This window comes from Ochotona princeps, chromosome 5 (assembly GCF_030435755.1).
Source record: "Ochotona princeps isolate mOchPri1 chromosome 5, mOchPri1.hap1, whole genome shotgun sequence".
NCBI lineage: Eukaryota > Metazoa > Chordata > Mammalia > Lagomorpha > Ochotonidae > Ochotona > Ochotona princeps.
In genome coordinates this window covers 67523768-67540668 of record NC_080836.1, presented here as the reverse complement: position 1 = coordinate 67540668, position 16901 = coordinate 67523768, and the positions used below count along the sequence as shown (strand labels likewise).

At 44.2% G+C, this 16901-nt stretch overlaps 2 protein-coding genes across 5 annotated transcripts in view; one reads left to right on the top strand and one right to left on the bottom strand.

Moving 5' to 3' along the window:
• Nucleotides 1–3307, bottom strand: part of NAB1 (NGFI-A binding protein 1) — a 43741-nt gene extending 40434 nt beyond the window's left edge. For all 3 annotated transcript variants that reach the window (XM_058664733.1, XM_058664732.1, XM_058664734.1), the window contains exon 1: nucleotides 3171–3307. The gene's annotated coding sequence lies outside the window, so the exon portion shown is untranslated. The remainder of the gene's footprint in view (nucleotides 1–3170) is intronic.
• Nucleotides 3032–16901, top strand: part of NEMP2 (nuclear envelope integral membrane protein 2) — a 131502-nt gene continuing 117632 nt past the window's right edge. The window contains exon 1 of one of the 2 annotated variants that reach the window (XM_058664736.1): nucleotides 3032–3162. The gene's annotated coding sequence lies outside the window, so the exon portion shown is untranslated. Of the gene's footprint in view, nucleotides 3163–3574; nucleotides 3980–16901 lie in introns of those variants that run through there. The other variant, XM_058664735.1, reaches the window with a different exon arrangement.

The following is a 16901-nucleotide window of genomic DNA, read 5'->3' as shown; positions in this document are numbered from 1 at the left end:
TAAGGCACTTCTGCTTCTTATTACTGCCCTCACTATGAGTTAAACATGTACCTGCTAACGAATTAGTGGCAATTTGGCAAATTTTAAATCTTCTCCCCAACAGACTGTTTTCTAAATCAATACAAAAAAATAGTTAAACTGGTTAAAATTTTCATGAAAATTTTCAATTCATCCAAGTGAGTAAAAATCTTGATCTATTTTGCTATTAAACAATAACTGCATTAACTTAACTACAATATCACTAGGCAAATATCAGTACCTCATACCTGCTGGTGGCAAATTCTTCAATCAACCAACACACTAAAGTCATTAAACAAGCACTCATGTCCTCTGAATGGAGCACGCAGGCAAAAATACAGACTGTGTCATCCTTCAGAAGTTCGTAAAAATTATTCAATTAACAATACCATGCAAATCAATGGGCAGACCTCTAAACATAATATATCAGGAAATAACAAAACCATTTGAAAGCTGAATGGTATGTTTTACCTGTAAGAGTTCTCTCAAGGTGAGGATTACAAATCATCCCCAATATCAACTCTGACTTCCTACTTTTCCACGACTGAGTTTAAGGAAGTAAAATCTAGTATTATATGAGTTACTGAATATGTCAGATCAGAAAGAAAATTTGCATTTGCTTTAATAATCATACTATTTTCCCTTCCACCACTCAAAAAAATGAGAGAGGTAGGTTAGATAATAAAAAATCCAAAGCAAAGGAAATAAAATCTTCATATTATGTTTAATGTGCATTATGTATTCTGTAACATTAAATTTGACAACAAAATCTGCACAAATAAGTTGATCATATGCCAACATGTTTTTAAAGTGTTCAAGAATGTCACAGCATGGTCACTTCCATGAAAGTAACACAAATGTGTCATGATTCCATGGTATCTAGAACACAGTTACACATGAATAACAGAAACGACTGCTCGCTCAACACAGCAGAACCAATGTGGCCCCATATCCTGCCATCCATCCAATCACCCTTCAAGTTTACTCAACAAATTGCAAAGATATCCCCCCACTTTATAGTTTATTCTTGCAAAGTATCCGCAGTGCAAATTTAGTATTATATAAATCAGCATGTTCTTAAAGTATGACTAAAGGAAAATGCCAAATGCTTTAATCAAATAAAAGAAAAATGAAAGTCTATTAATTCCCCTATACAACAGTGCACATTATTTACTAATCACAAGAAAGGGAAAATTTTAAATTATTTTAGCTGAGAATGTTGGACTCTACTGATAATTTAAGAGATGTAAAGTATTAACTAAACAAATGACCTATCAGTCATAAAATCTCACTAAATTTCTTTGTATAAGCTACAGTCTTTCTAAAAACGTTTGTCATTTGAATTATATTCACAATTAGCAAGTAGGATAAAGACAAAATCTACAGTGCCCGCAATAATTTTATTGCTGTTGTCACTAGTGCAGTCATATAAAACTGGAGCCCAATGGAGCAAGGAAACCCAAATATCTCCAGCACCAGATGACATATTAGCTTTGGTGAAAAAAAAAAACGGTAAAAACAACCCCCCCAAAAAACCATAAAAAAAACAAAAACAAAAACAAAAAAACAGAAACAGCTTCCAAGGGTTCCTTACAAAGATGTTATTAAAGACTTAATATTCCCACAGCTAACAATCAAAATGGGATAAAGATTGACCTTGACAGCCATCTATAAATTCTCAAGGAATCCTGCATGTTAGTACCTACCAGAACAACAACAAACCCTTTAAACTTAAGGAAAAGACTAGGATTAAATGTATTGTGTGCTACAACTATTGAGGGAAAGAAGACAGCTCTGCATCTAAGAACCACTTCCACTGACACATCACATCAGGAGCAGCTCTTTGAAGTCTTCAGGAGGGTATTTACTTCCAACCCCAACAGCCTGCCACTCTTCCAATGTCTCAACACCTATACATGATTATGAAATCTCACAACCAGGTATGTTGTTAAGGGGGAAAAAAAATCCCAAAACTGAAAATTCTAAGGTGATTTCACTGCATGCACTTTTCTAGCAAAACAGCAAAGCATTTCCAACGAGACTAACCTACTTTAAATTCGGCTCCTCTGTTCCTGTGCATTATAATATCATTTACTAAAAGTGCCAAAATATTTCTAAATACGATTTAGGGAATTTCGCACTCAGCTTCTGATCTTTGCACTCTCCAAGTTGGGAGACACGTCACTGGCAAATCCACTGCTGGTGACACGCTAATCCCAATCGACTCTTAAAGGGTGATATTTTAAATTAACAGTCCCTCTCAATTTTCCATGCCTGTAGAATCTCGGGGAGTGAGGTTCACGCACACGCAGGGCTAGGTTTCGTTCCCGATCACCTGCTACAAAACTTGGGTCTGCAGAACCTACACAACTCTTTCATCCTTCTCTCCCTAACATCCTACACTATCTGGGCTGATTAAGAAGTGTGTCGTTTCCTGATCTCAGCCCGCCCCAAGACTGCAGCCCACGAATCTCGGAGGGCACTTGCAATGGTTCTCCCTCCTAAAGTCACGCACGTCTGCATCCAGGGCTCGCAGGACCCAGACGGGTCCGCAAATTCCTCACTGGGGCCTCAGAGGTACCAGGCTCTGCCGCTTTCCCTGCACCTCGATGCCAAGTTTCTGAAATCCACTTCCAAGCAAAACTCTCCTTCCGCCTTTTCAAAAATGAAAACTACAGTCGCCTGGGAAAGAGACCCAGGAAAGAACAGGAATACCGTGGGTGCACCACTTTTTATAAAGTCAACACACAAAAAGACTGCCCCCCTCCCCCGAGAAGGGGCCCGCAGCGCACCCCGCCTCACACCTCCTCCAGGGCGCCGCCGCGCGACGACCCCGGCCCCGTGAGGAGAATGGCCGGCATTCTCCCGAGGGGTCAAAAAGCACCCAAGTCGGAGTGCTCCCGCCGCGCTCCACACCCCCATGGCTTGCCCTCCAACTTCCTGCGGCCGCTGCGCACCCCATTTCTCCGGGAATCGCCCACACCCGCCCGGCCGCCCTCTCTCCTTCCGCCGCCGCCGGCTGCCGCATGGGGCCCGCGCCTCAGCACGCACGGTCACTCGGCCGCCCCAAGTTGCCCCGGGGGCCGCCCGAGCGCTACCACGTCCCGCACCCGGCCGGCCCGGAGTTGGCGAACGTCCGCCTGGGTACGTACTCGGCCAGCGGCTGCAGCGGTCTTGGCGCACTCTCCCCCGAGGACGGCTCAGCCCCAACTCCGAAGTGACGGCCCCCAGCTCTCCCTCCTCAGGCGGCAGCGGCGGCCGGGACGCCCCCGCGCCCATCGAGGGGTGGGGGAAGGGAAGGTGGTGGGCGCGCTCTCCCGGCTCCCCCCTCCGCGCGCCGGCTCGGGCCCGCTCGCCCGCCCGCCCGCCCCGACGGCGCTCGCTGGGCCGCGGCGGCTCGGCGGCTCCTCCGGGCTCGGACGCGCGGGCGGCGGCGGCGGCGGCGCCTCCTCCCCCGCCGCGCCCTCCCTTCCCCCTGCGCGGCCCTCCCCTCCCCTCCCCCGCCCGCCTCCGCCGCCTCCACCCCCCCTCCCCGCGCTCGCTGTCACATTGGGAGATTCCGCTCTTGCTACATTCGCCGCTCCGGCTGCCGCCCACGCGCGGCCGAGTGACGCAGATCCCGGCGTGGGCCGCCGCGGGGCGGGGGCGGCGGCCGCGGGGCCGGGGCTGGGGTTCGGCCTCCTCCCACCGCCCCCTCCGTGGAAGCCGGAGGGCGGCCCATTCACACGGCAGCTGGGAGGAACCGTGTGGGCGCCCGGGAGGGGGCGGCTCCCGCGACTGCCGCTGCCGGCGGGGGGAGGGGACGCCGCCTCGGGCCTGCTCTGCAGCCGGGGAGTGAGCCCGAAAGGGTCGCGATATAAAATATGTATGCAGGTCTTTTTTTTTTCCTCAATATTGTACTTAAAAGAGCACACCCCGTCAAATCCAACATCCCGAGGGAGGCCGACTTTAGAAACAAGAGGTGAGCGCGCGCCCGGCTCGCTCCCGCGCGCCCGGCAGGTAGGCCAGGTGCGCCCCCAGCGCCCGGGCCGGGGCGTCCGGCGGGGAGGGTGGCGCTCAAGGAGGAGGGCCAGCAGGTGCGCCTTGCCCATCTGGCCTCTTTCCCACCGTCGTCTTGGCGCTGGGGGCTGGAAAGCGAAGCCACAAACCCGAAGCGCAGCTTAATTGTGTCGCTAGCCGAGTAGCTTCATTGCAGCCCTCTCCATCTATTCCTCTGTTGGATAATGTTTCCTATTTCCACAGTGAATTAAAACACTTGTACATTCCCAGAGTGTTTCCAAATGGGATTCCAGGAAACAATACGGAACGTTTAAAAGCTTAGTTTGCACAAACTATCGTTAACGTTAGGAAAAAAAAGTTTTAAAGCACTTCCAGAAATGCACTTTAGTGCCAGGGAAGTTGAAGGTCAATTTTAAAATCTGCTTTTCCTGTCCTTTGTTAAAAAAGAAAAACTCAGAATTCCTTGACTTAGCATTGTGTGTGTGTGGGGGGGGAGCATGCTGAGGACATTAGTAACATAAACCTTGCAACTGCAGGTGGAATCCCATATTAGCGAATCTAAGCTCGCAGGAGGCTGTTCCCACTTCCTGGCTGACCTCCCAGAGAGCGCGCCTCTTTGCTGATGGGGATACAAGGCATTGTTTGACATGAGAAATTGTTCAAACCACATCTTTATGTTGCTGCAGTGGTTTGGGATGACAATATTGAAAGAAAAAGACTGGGTTTTGCTTTCTCCTTTTTGCGAAAGCGTGTTACAGGAATGAGTCATGCCCCATTGGAGTATATATAATTAAAGTGAGGTATCTTCAGTTGTTAGTGACAGGTTCTGTCTGGGGTAGCTGGGTTGATAGTTCAGCATGCTTGCATCCTAGGTTTCTTTCACCCAAGAAATCACTGCTCCAAGTTTTCTCTGCTTCTGCAACACTCCTGACTGGTACAGCTGTTGTACTTAAGGAGAGTTGAGTTCGGTGGTTGTAGCAAAATAAAGGCTGTGTAGGCAGTTGGGAGAGGTAGAGGTTCAAGACTGTGCAGGCGACGAAACCCACAAAGTTGTTCTAATTCCTCTGGAATCCTCATGTCCTGCAAGCAGTATTAGTTGGGAACAGCTAGAGAAAACCTGTGTGCAGTGAGTGAGTGATGAATCACAAGGGTAGATTTACCTGAATGCATGAGCTTTCCAGTGGAATTGTTTTCAGAACAACAAGGAAAAAAAATCCTCCTCCCGAGTTTGCGTATGCCTGGCTGAGCATGATGCTGGAAAGGAAATGTGTCAGGGCAAATCCTCCTCCCGAATTAGAGTTGGTTCCTTCTCCAGTTAAACGCTGAGCTCTTTGCCTGTTTGCTTTCTGGGCACATTTAGATAGCGTGTTCTTCCCACACTAAGAATGGCATTTTCGGGGCCCACTTTGCTTAAAATGCCCAGTGGTGCTGGGAGAGGTGGTGGGAGGAAGGGAAATGATGAGAAGATAACATTTTACCCTTTCAGGCAAGCAGTTCTGGAAGTCGGTGTGGCAACAGTGTGACAGTCAGTGCAGTTGATCAGGGAGAATGGAGCCAGCTGCCTGTATTCGAGACAGCTCAGAAGAAGGGGCTTGTTTTGTTTTGTTTTGTCACCAAGCCAGCACTAAGCTACCCCACTCCAGCACACTCGCCTTCCTTTCCTACTCCCAGCCCTTGTGAATTTGTTAAGGGCGTTGAAAGCTGTACACATGTACAGAGCCAAGTGTGGCCCCTTCTCATTCTCTGAAGGGCTGCTGATGGAAGCAGTCCAGGCAGGTGTTAAGATAACATGGTACTGGGCCTGGCGCGATAGCGTAGTGGTTAAAGTCCTCGCCTTGCACACCCGGGTTCCCATTTGGGCGCCGGTTTGTGCCCTGGTGGCCCCACTTCCCATCCAGCTACGTGCTTGTGGCTTGGGAAAGCAAAGCCTTGGGACCCTGCACCTGCGTGGGAAACCCAGAAGAGCTCCTGGCTCCTGGCTTTAGATTGGCTCAGCTCCAGCCATTGCGGCCGCTTGGAGAATGAACCATCCCATGGAAGATCTTCCTCTCTGTCTCTCCTACTCTCTGTATATCCACCTTTCCAGTAAAAATAAATAAATCTTTAAAAAAAAAAAGATAATATGGTACCACAAACAGTTCCTGTTCAGACTACTTACAGTGTTTTCTGTTAAACAGCTTTACAATAGTTTTGTTTTTTCCTGGTTTGATTTTAATGTAAATACCTGTGTATCTAATGTGTTCATGTATGCAGTACTGCTGGTTGAGCAGCGGTTATGTGCCAGGTTTGAAGTTGGGTGCTTGGGATACAAACACAAGCAAGCTATGGTTCCTTGCCCCCAGGGCTTTTCTACAAAGCATTGAAAATCAAATTGAGAACAAACAGGTGTCTAAAAGGCAAAGGAAAGTGTTTCTGCCTTACCATATTTACTTTTCTCCCGGACTCCCAAAGATCAATATATAAACTGCTAATTGCTAAGCAATAAGAAAATGATGCTCCTATATTTAAAAAGTTTATTTATTGGTTTGAAAGACAGAGTTGGTGGGGAGGTGGGGAGATGAGGGAGAAGAGAAAGTAAGAGGGGGAGGTCCTACCTTCACTCATTCACTCCCCAGATGGCCACAACAGCCAGAGCAGGGCCAGTATGAAACAAAGAGGCGGAAGCTTCGTCTAGGTCTTCATTGTCAGTACTGGCTTAAGATCTTTAGCTCTGCTGCTTTGCCAGGCACATTAACTGAGAACTGGACTGCAAGGGGAGCAGCTAAGAGCTAAGACTTGAACCAGTGTCCATATGGAATTCTGGCATTGCAAGCAGCAGCATAAACCCATTAGGCCACAACACTGTCTCCAGGATATTTTTTAAAGAATATTTTAAACTTTTTATTAATATAAAGAGATTCCATAGGTACAAGATAACCATGCTTTCCTTACTCCTGTTTTCCTTCCCTTTGTCCCCCTCCTTCCTAAGTTTTTTTTTTTTGCAAAAAACATAATTTTAGCCTACAGTATAGTAGGATTAGTGCATCACTAATGATAATATTCTGTAATTAAAACTATAGGGAGGCTGCAGGTCCGTTGGAGCATAAACAAGGACTAAAAACAACGTCTCATGTCTGTTGGGTTCCTACACATTATTTGTGTATTCTATATTCTGTATATCAAAGAAAACAAATGATGTTACAGGCTTATTTCATTAAGCGTGGTGGTTTCCAGTTGTATTCATTTTAATGCAAAAGACAAGATTTCGTTATTTTTATGGCTAAGTAGTATTCCCTCAGGTATATAAGCCACATTTGCTTTAATCAATCAACAGTCAACAGATTTCTGAGTTAATTTCAACTCACTATTGTGAGCTGAACTACAGTAAACTTAAAACTTCCTGAATACAAATCACAATAAAATACAAAAAGTTCTTAAACATGGAAGTATTAGGAATGATGTCGTAGGAGTTACAATTTGGATGTGGGATGCCCACATCACGTATTTGAATGCCTGGTTCCAGTGCTGTTCCTACACTTCGATCTAGCTTCTTGTTAGTGTTCACCCTGGGAAGGAGCAGGTGGTGGTCCTCCCACCCATCTGGAAGGCTCGCACTGAGTTCCAGGCTCCTGGCTTCCCTTACAAGTACAGAGATTTGAGGAGGGAACCTGCAAATGGAAGATAACCTTTTCTTTCTCCTTCCATCTCTCTGTTCTCTTACACAAAATAAGGTTAAAAAATCAAAAGGCTTATTTGTAAAGCAGATTTACAGAGAGAAGGAGAGTGACTGAGTGAGAGAGAGGGAGAGAAAGGTCTTCCACCTACTGGTTCACTCCCTAAATATCCGCATTGCCAAAGCCCAGCTGATCTGAAGCCAGGACACAGGAGCTTCTTCTGAGTCTCCCTGGTGTGTGCAGGGTCCAAGGACTTAAGCAGTCCTCCACTGCTCTCCTGGGCCACAGACAGGGAGCTGAATGTGAAGTGGGGTAGCAGGGGATCAAACTGGTACCCATATGGGATGCTAGTGCTGCAGGCAGAAGTTTAGTCTAGATGCCACAGTGCCATCCCCAAATTTTAGTGCAGAGCATGTGTCATTATGATTCAATAAGAGCCTAAGACAGTAAAGGTATTGGTTGTGGTCTTTTATTGCCAGTTGTGTATGTAGCACTTCAGACAATAGCTCACACACACTCATCCCTGAATTAATATTTGATGAATAGCTGAATTAAATGAAAAATAGGAACTGACTGGCAAGTAGCGTTTTTTGATTTTGTAGACATTCTTAATGTAAAATGTGAATTGCATATTTTCCCATAGAAGCATTTAAAATGTGATAGCATCTGAATAAATATGTAACCTTTCCAATTGAATAGTAAGAGTAAGAATATCTTTAAAAGTAATATGTTGGACCTGGCTGGTAGCCTGGTGGCTAAATCCTCACCTTGCTTCCACCAGGATCCCATATGAGTGCCGGTTCATATCCTGGCTACTCAACTTCCCATCCAGCTTGCTGCTTGTGGCCTGGAGGAGTGGTGTGTAAATTGCAGTTATTTTAGAATGTTGGTAAAGCAATTTATATTACATCGCTAGACATAAAATTTTTAATGAATTACAAAGGGTTAGTAAACATATCAAATCCTGAATTTTCACAACACTTTGAAAATGGCCTAAGAAACAGATCAAGTTCTGTTTCTCATCCATTCTTACTGTGTGCTTATTCTTAGGAATATCATTGTAAATGTTATCACAGGCTTAATTCCTTATTTGCGAAGGCAAGGGCAATTGAGAGCTACTTTTTATGGCTTCAATAAGCATCACTGTACACTATTAAACTTCAAAAACACTTGTGAAAAAATCAGGAAATCTTTTTCTAGGTTGTTGATTTCATTTCATTTTGACCTGATAGGTGTGCACATGGGAGCAGCTTGTTTTACAGTCTATCCCTAATTTTACCCAAGCCTGTGCAGTATGTCACAGCGTGCAGCCAAATCTGGCATGCATTTCCCAATTGGGTTTTAAAATTACAAACAAAGAAGAATTCTTTTCTGTGTTTGAATGGGAGTGGAAATTGCGAGAAAATAGGATATATCACGTACTTTTGGAGATTCACAATTAGTGCCCATCCCTTAGAGAATAAGGCCAGGTCACAAGCCAACGAGCAGCACTTCCTGCCTTCATCTGCTGGCCCTGGTGGGCCAGGGAACACATGCTGGGCCGACTGGAGATATGGAGTGGATGCAGTAGCAGTAGATCACTTGCTAAGTCAGCTCTTCTTCAAATCTCTTCCAGTCCTTCTGAAGGAGAAAATCCAAGTTGGTGCCAGAATGTCTCTAATCAAATAAAAGGACAGGCCCTAGTGTATTGCTAGAATCAAATTAGCATTGCTTTCCTTGTATTTGTTTTTGTGGTTAAATTTTACTGAGATTAACTTTTAAGTGGAAGTCATTATTCACTTAGAATATTGTTTAAGTAGACTTATTTGGGTACAAAAAATTAGTAAGTCTCAATGTTTAAAAGAACACTATTTTGGGACTGTAATTTAGTAGAGCTGTTACAAACATCAGAATAAAGGAACATCAAAAAGTTAAAACTAAAACCAACACCTGATCCTGCAGTTCATGGCACTTTTGCAATAGCCAAGATGAAAAAACCAGATTAAGTGTCCATGCATGGATTAATGCATGAAGAAACTGTGGTTTATATGCACGATGGCATATGTGTCAGCCTTTAGAAAGAAGGAAGTCCTAGCATTTGCAGCCACATGGATAACCCTGAAGGACATCTTGTTACGTGACATTGGGAAGTCACAGAAGAGTCCTGTGAACTCTGAAGAGGCTGATCCCACAGTCACACTGATTAACATACCAGGGGCTGTGCTGCCTGCAGTTGGTTGGGCAGATGTTGCTCAGAGAATACAAAGTTTCAGTTAGGAGTGGATTGGATAGATCTCTCTTAGAATATGGAGACCAAAGTAAAGGTATAAGATGTTCCAGAAAACTGCTGAGAGTGGGTGTAGGGTGTTCTCACCACAAAAGTGATAAATGCATATGTTAATTAGTTAGTTTTGGCCACTCCACAATGCATATATACTTTATAATATCACATTGTACACAAAAAATGTGGTATTGCTTGTCAACTTAAAAAGAAAACTCTTATGTAAATGTGGGTTTAGTGCTCCTAGAAGAGTGACTACTGTTTACCAAGGAGCCAATGGGTGTACAACATTTTGTAAGTATTTGTTTCATCTTTGCAATAGAGCTGTGGAATGCCTATGGTTCTCTTAACCCCATCCTTATTGTCGTTGAGAGGAGGAAACCAAGATGTTGGGTGGTAACATGCCCTGTTGAAGGACACACAAGAGGTCCTGAACTCTGTCTCAGAGCCCCTGTGTGTCAGCCTCCTCCCCCATGGCCTCAAGATGTCAAGTCAGTACTGGAGGTCTCAGAAACGTGGTATATGTGACTCACCCACATTGGAAGTTCCAATTGCACCTTGCTGCAAGGTGACCCTGACCACTGCCTCCCTAGAACCCTCTGCTTCCCGTGACTCTTGTTGCATTGCATTTTATGCTGGGTGGAAAGCTCACAGTTACAGCTGATCTTTAGTTGCTTTGCTTTGTGTTCACTTCTGCGATATAGTGTGAGCTGCTGAGGAAGAGGCCCCATGGCTTATACTCCCTATTCCATTATGTACTTGTTTTACAGAATTTGCCAACAATTATCTGGAGGGACTGGCATTGTGGAGTAGTGAATGAAGCTGCCTCCTCCCACACCAAGCATATGGGCACTCCCACACCTCCCATAACGGCACTGCTTTGTGTCCCACCTGCTCTACTTCTGATTCATCTTTTTGCTAATGTGCCTGGGAAATCAGAAGAGAACAGCCCAAGGCCTTGGGGCCCTGCACCCATGGGGGAAATCTGGGTGATGCCCTGACCTGATTTCTATCTGGCCAAGCCTTGGCCATTGATGCCATATGGAGGGTAAAGCAGCAGAGAGAAGATCTCTCTCTTTCTCTCTGTAACTCCACCTTTCAAATAAATAGAATAAATCTTTTTAAAATGCTTTTATAATATTTCAGTTATTGTGTATTTGCAAAAACAGGGAATTATTTTGCCAAACCATCTCCACATTTGTGAAACTAAAAAATGTTAAGTAAAAATGTAGTTAGTAGTAATTCTGACATTTGACTGAAAATTTATTGCTTTCAGAAACATTTGTTTAAAATGCTTCAGTGATCCAGAAGAAAAGAAAGTATGATAAATTTTACATGTTCTTGGAGGAGAGAAAGAATAAAATTATGGTTTCTGACCTGCAAGATCTACAGTACAATATAATTCTATGCTGGTATGCTGTTACTGCCTCAGAACAATTCTGTAGTTAACAAATTTTCTACTCTATGTGGTGTCGGCCCTACAATTAACTGAGTCATGTACAAAAGTTCATATTATCAGAGGTGAAATTAAAATTTCTCTTAATTTGCATTATGAAAGTGAAAACTTTAAAAATATATTGCAAATTAAGTAGATTTTAAATGTATGGAAATTTGAAGATTTTTAAACGTGGAAATTATAAATAACTTTTAAAAGTGTAAGGAATATATAATAACTGATTTTAGGAGCCATGACTTCAGAAGTAGCTGCTCTTAAAAATAAGTAATTGGGGGTCAGTGTGGCAGGCTAATCCTCTGCCTGTGGTACTGTCATCCCATATGGATGGTGGTTCATATCCTGGCTGCCCCCCCCGCTACCCATCCAGCTCCCTGCTAATGGTTTGGGAGAGCAGTGGAGAATGGCCCAAGTGAACCTGGTTGGGAGACCAGAAGAAGCTTCTTGCTCCTGGCCCCTGGCTTCTGGCTTAGGGTCAGCTCAACCCTGGGTATTGGGGTCATTTGGAGAGTGAATTAGCAGATGGAGGACATCTCTTGCTGTGTTTCTTCTTTCTCTGTAAAGCTGCCTTTCAAATAAAAACGAATATTTAAAAAAAAAGTAGATGTTGTGGTATAGTAGGCAAAGCTTCCACCTGCAATGCTCGCATCTCTTATTGGTGCCAGTCTGAGTCCTGGCTGCTCCACCTCTGATCTGGCTCCCTGCTAAAGCACCCGGGAAAGCAACAGAGGATGACCCAAGTCCTTGGACCACTGGACTCACATGGGAGACCCAGAAGAAGATTCTAGCTCCTAGCTTGGTTTGCCCAGACTTGACCTTTGCCATCATGTGGGCAGTGAGCAAGCAGATGGAAGATCTTTTTCCCTTTCTCTGTTTTTCTCTTGATCCTTCTCTCTCTCTGTAACTATCTTTCAGATTAGTAAATATTATTTTAAAAGTAATGAATATTAATGTATTGTGGTTTTAGAAGATAATACAAAATTTTCAAGTATAAAGCATTTTAAAGTTCACCTAGTGGTACCTCCTTTGTAATATTAAAATGTTGTACATTAATTCAACACAGAAGTAGTTTGGTTTTCAGTAATTTATTTACTTGCAAGTTAGTTACTTATGTAATTTCTGGTGGAAGGGAAGAAAAGTTAAAAACTGAGATGGGTTGCAAATTCTTGTTAGATCCAAGTAAGAATGTTGCACATGTGTGTTAATAGACATTTGGGAAACCAGGTAGTATCTTTGAAATCATTTGCTCCAATTGACTCCTACAGATGAGCAAGTGTATATTATGCATTGCTTATAGAAGGAGCAGGATATGCAATGATAGGCAGTAAATACAACCAAGCATCCAACTGAAAGAATAATTATGGTTTTGTTTTAAAACTGTACTTTTAAAGAATGTAAATTGAAACTTCTGGTAAGACATTCTAAGGAGTGTTTCTGAACCTTTTTTTTTTAGGATGAGAGCCTTGGTTTTCTTCCTCCTCAGTCCTGTCTTTGAAGACAGTGGTTACAATCAGCTCTTCTTGCCTCTCCTCCTCCCTCCCGGCAGCCACCGTGCTGACAGTGACGCTGGCCATTGTCAGCTCATGCCTGTCTGCAGTTCATTGTGCTGACTGTTGGCCAGGGTGGAAAGCAGTGAAAAGCTTCTTTGCTTATTGTCTCCGGAGTGTTTTCAAACTGCCTTCCATGTGCTCACTCCATCCCTGGTTTTCTTGGTCCTCTCAGCTTCAGGTTTGGCCTTGGCCTTCTCCAGTCAATGTGCCGAGACCAGCATCAATCCTGTGCTTGTCTCTTCCCTGCATCTGGATTCTGCAGGCAGAGGGACCACCAGCTGCTGCACCCCTTTTAAGCATCTCACCGCCGGGTGAATATGAAGTATTTTGTTTGTTTCCTTGGCAAAGGTGTGTTTGAATTGTCACACTTGTCAAAGGAGATCCGGGACTTTTCTAGTTCACAAAAAGATCAGAGTGGTAAATCAGAAGAGGGAATGTAAAGGAAATTGTTTTCCTTTCTTTTTCTTTTTAAGATTTATTTATTTTTATTGGAAAGGCAGATATACAGAAAGAAGGAGAGACAGAGAAAAAGATCTTTCATCTGCTAGTTCACTCCCCAAGTAGCTGCAATGGCTGAAGCTCAGCCAATTTGAAGCCAGTAGCCAGATGCTTCTTCCAGGTCTCCCTTGTGGGTGCAGAATCCCAAGCCTTTGGACTGTCCCTCACTGTCTTCCTAGGCCACAAACAGGGAAGTGGAACGGCCGGGATTAGAACTGGTATCCATGTGGTATCCCTGGTGCATGCAAGCTGAGGACTTTAGCCAGTAAGCTATCACACTTTCTTGAAGCAGATATCAGATTGGGACAAAGTAGTGAAGAGAGTGTCCTTGTGGAAAGCTGCCCACAATGGACATGACTGTTCTGGGAAAGGTGAAGAGTCAGAGAGAGGGCACTAAGTGCATGACTACCGTGAGAAAGAAGTAAGTTGAGGCAAAGAAAAGATCATCCTCAACAGGGATTCCACTAAGCCTGTCACAGAATCATTCTTGGACCTTCGACAGATGGGAATGAATGGTTTTATGGAGCAGTTGGAACAGAACTACAGGGAGAGAGGACACAGTACAGTTACAGCTCTTTGTACTTTTCAGGAGAGGTGATGTGTATACCAGGTATCTGCGTATCAGGAAAATGCAAGGGGAACAAAACAGACACAAAAAACTGCCCCTCACCCCGCCCCCACTGAAGTGCTTAGGCCATGCTAGTTCAGGTATGCTCCTGAGTTGACTGATCATGTAACCAGCTGCCAAGCACTTGATTTGGGCTAATTGTCACATTACATTTCTCAACACTGGCCGCCTTAGCATTGATGCTTTGAAAGGACAATGCACAATGCTACTGTATTCTACTGTAAGAGATTTTAAAGTGCTGAGATAAAGGAAGGTCAAACATGGCTCTATTTCCGTAGACTGCAGGATTTTAACTTTATAATGTGAATTGAAATTGTGCTTACCCATACTTGTGCGTCATCACTCATCAGCTTGCCCAGGGTTGGGGATTTTTATGTGGCTGTCAGAAATTTTAAGGACTTTTGTTTTCCTTTAGTTGCTGCTGTAACAGTAATCCTTGATAATGGGAAGTGAGAACTTTTTCAGTTATGAAGTGTATTGTTTTAAATGTAATGTTCTACATCATGCAGGTGTTGGAGTGTTGGAGAGGTTAGGGGCTTTTAATTGTTGGTAAGAGGTGAACAACATTTTAAAGGAAAATTGAACTCTGTGTTTCCGACTTTTCATAGAATTCAGTCTAGCGGACTAATTTCTAGTATGATATTCTAGATTTATGAACATTTAAGGAGATAATTACAACACTTTTAACATTAAAAGGCAAAAGTATCCCAAATGATTAACTGTTTGAGAGAATTATATCACTTTGTAACTCACATAATTTATATGATAAAATCTATCCAATTCATATTGGATAAAATTAGGAACTATTGGGGATAAGAAATAGAACAGAATAAAACAATGTTATTATTTTGCCTAAATAAGCAAGGGGAAGAATTCACTAATTGTTCCAAGTGTTATCTCTAGGTGATAGTTTTATAGATGATTTTAATTTTCTTTATGCTTTTTTCAACTTTGAAAATTTCAACAAATAAACATGAATTACTTTAAAATCCAAGGAAAAATTTGAATGTTAATTAGGAAGCTCTTGCTTCAAAATGAGATTATAATGAAATAAAAAGTGAGAACAAAATTGGACTTTATTCGTTTGTTTGAGGAAGGCCACAAAATTCAGCAGCTTGTCTAACAAGTATATTGTCGAGCACTTGGTGCTCTGCGTAACTTCGTGTTGTGAGAATCTGCCATATGTCAGATCCATGATATGTTGCTTGCTTGAAGTGCCTTAATCTGAAGTCACAGATATACCTGGTCTCATTTTCTGTACCTGTTCATATCTTCCCGAGGATCCTCCCGGTTGTGGGACCCCTGTCGTCACAGAGCTTTTGCAATTCAGCAAGTGAAGTTGACTGGGCATGAAGACCTGATCAGTGACAGAGCTGATGTGTGGGCTTTCTCTGAGGTCCTTGTTTCTTGCTGCCCTGTGTATCTGTAGAAAGATGGGCCCACAAGTTACAGTACTGAACCCGTGCTACTCGGTGCATCTGCAGGGGACAGCAGCAGAGCCTAATCTCCAGACTGAAGCTTGCAGACTCAGGCCTGCCTTTATTTCACACAGAGTGCCAGCCCCAGATGGGCCTTCACCATCTCCAGACCCACAGCTGTCCCCATGCCATAGCAGCCATCGACTTGAAGAGGCGCTCATATATACTTGCATAATGGAAGGGGACCTGGACTTGTTCCTTTCTAATAAGTTGTAGCTTTGCTCTGCAGTGTCATTTCTGGCTTCAGCCAATTCTGAGCTGTCCTCCCTCCTGTCCTCCAGCCGCTGGGTTGGCCCACAGTTATGGCTTGTTTGCCTCAAGACTATTGATGTTGCTGCAGTTTGCCGGGCAGGCTGCCCACGTGCCTGTGTTCCAGATCCTCTGAGCACCAGGGCAGTTACACAAGGCCCTTCTGTGTGGCCCATTGTCACCCTCCACTCCTACTCTCACATACTATGGGTGGGTAGGAGTTCTGATGGGAGGGCCAAGAAATTGGCAGGTTACTTACAAGGTGGCATTTCACCAGCAAGAATGGACACTCAGAGAAGCAGATGCACAGCATGGGACCATCAGGGGAAGGAAAGGATGCCAAAGGGAGGGAACCATCCAGGCTTCGCTCACCACACAGTGGTCTATGGTCTGTGACTCCCCTTTGGGCTGCTGCTTCTGCAGGGCTCTAGGCAGCTTGACTAGCTTCTGCCTCCTGCCTTATCCCTCCTTCACTTACATTCACCTCCCTCTGAGTCACCAAGTACTCCTGATGTCTGAGTTTATTTCCTGACAAGGAAGAACATGATATGATCCAAATATACCCCAAGGTGTTAAGATTCCAGCGTGCTACTTTTCCAAAGGTGTTTATATCTGGAGTTTGTTAGAAGCAAGTGACACACTAAGGCTATATGAGAACTGAAAAACAAAACAACAAAGCTGCCTTAATTTCTGGTCTAGAAAGGGAAACAGACAAGTAAATGGGCAGTTGTGCCTATTATAAGCAGTGCTGAGTGACAGTGCTGAGGGGTGAAAGTCAGGGAGCCTTGCAAGAGAACAGCAGTTGGACAGGTGGAAGGTGAGTTTAATGGGGAATGAGACTGTGTCAGGAGGTAGGGCACTTCCCAGCAAGTCCGGAAGCACAGAGGCCCTAAAAGAACGTGAGCATGAGCTGGGAGCCAGAGAACTATTGGTCAAATCAAGCAGTTGAGAAGGAGATGTGCAAAAGTGAAGGAGAGGTGGCAGAAACCAAATTCTTCAGGGCCTTGTCTGACAGGTAAAGCACGGAGTACAAGAAGCTAGCTGAGAATCTTAGACATCTGAACAGCAGGTACAGCTAAGGAAAGAGGAATGTGACTACAAGGGGAATGGGGCTG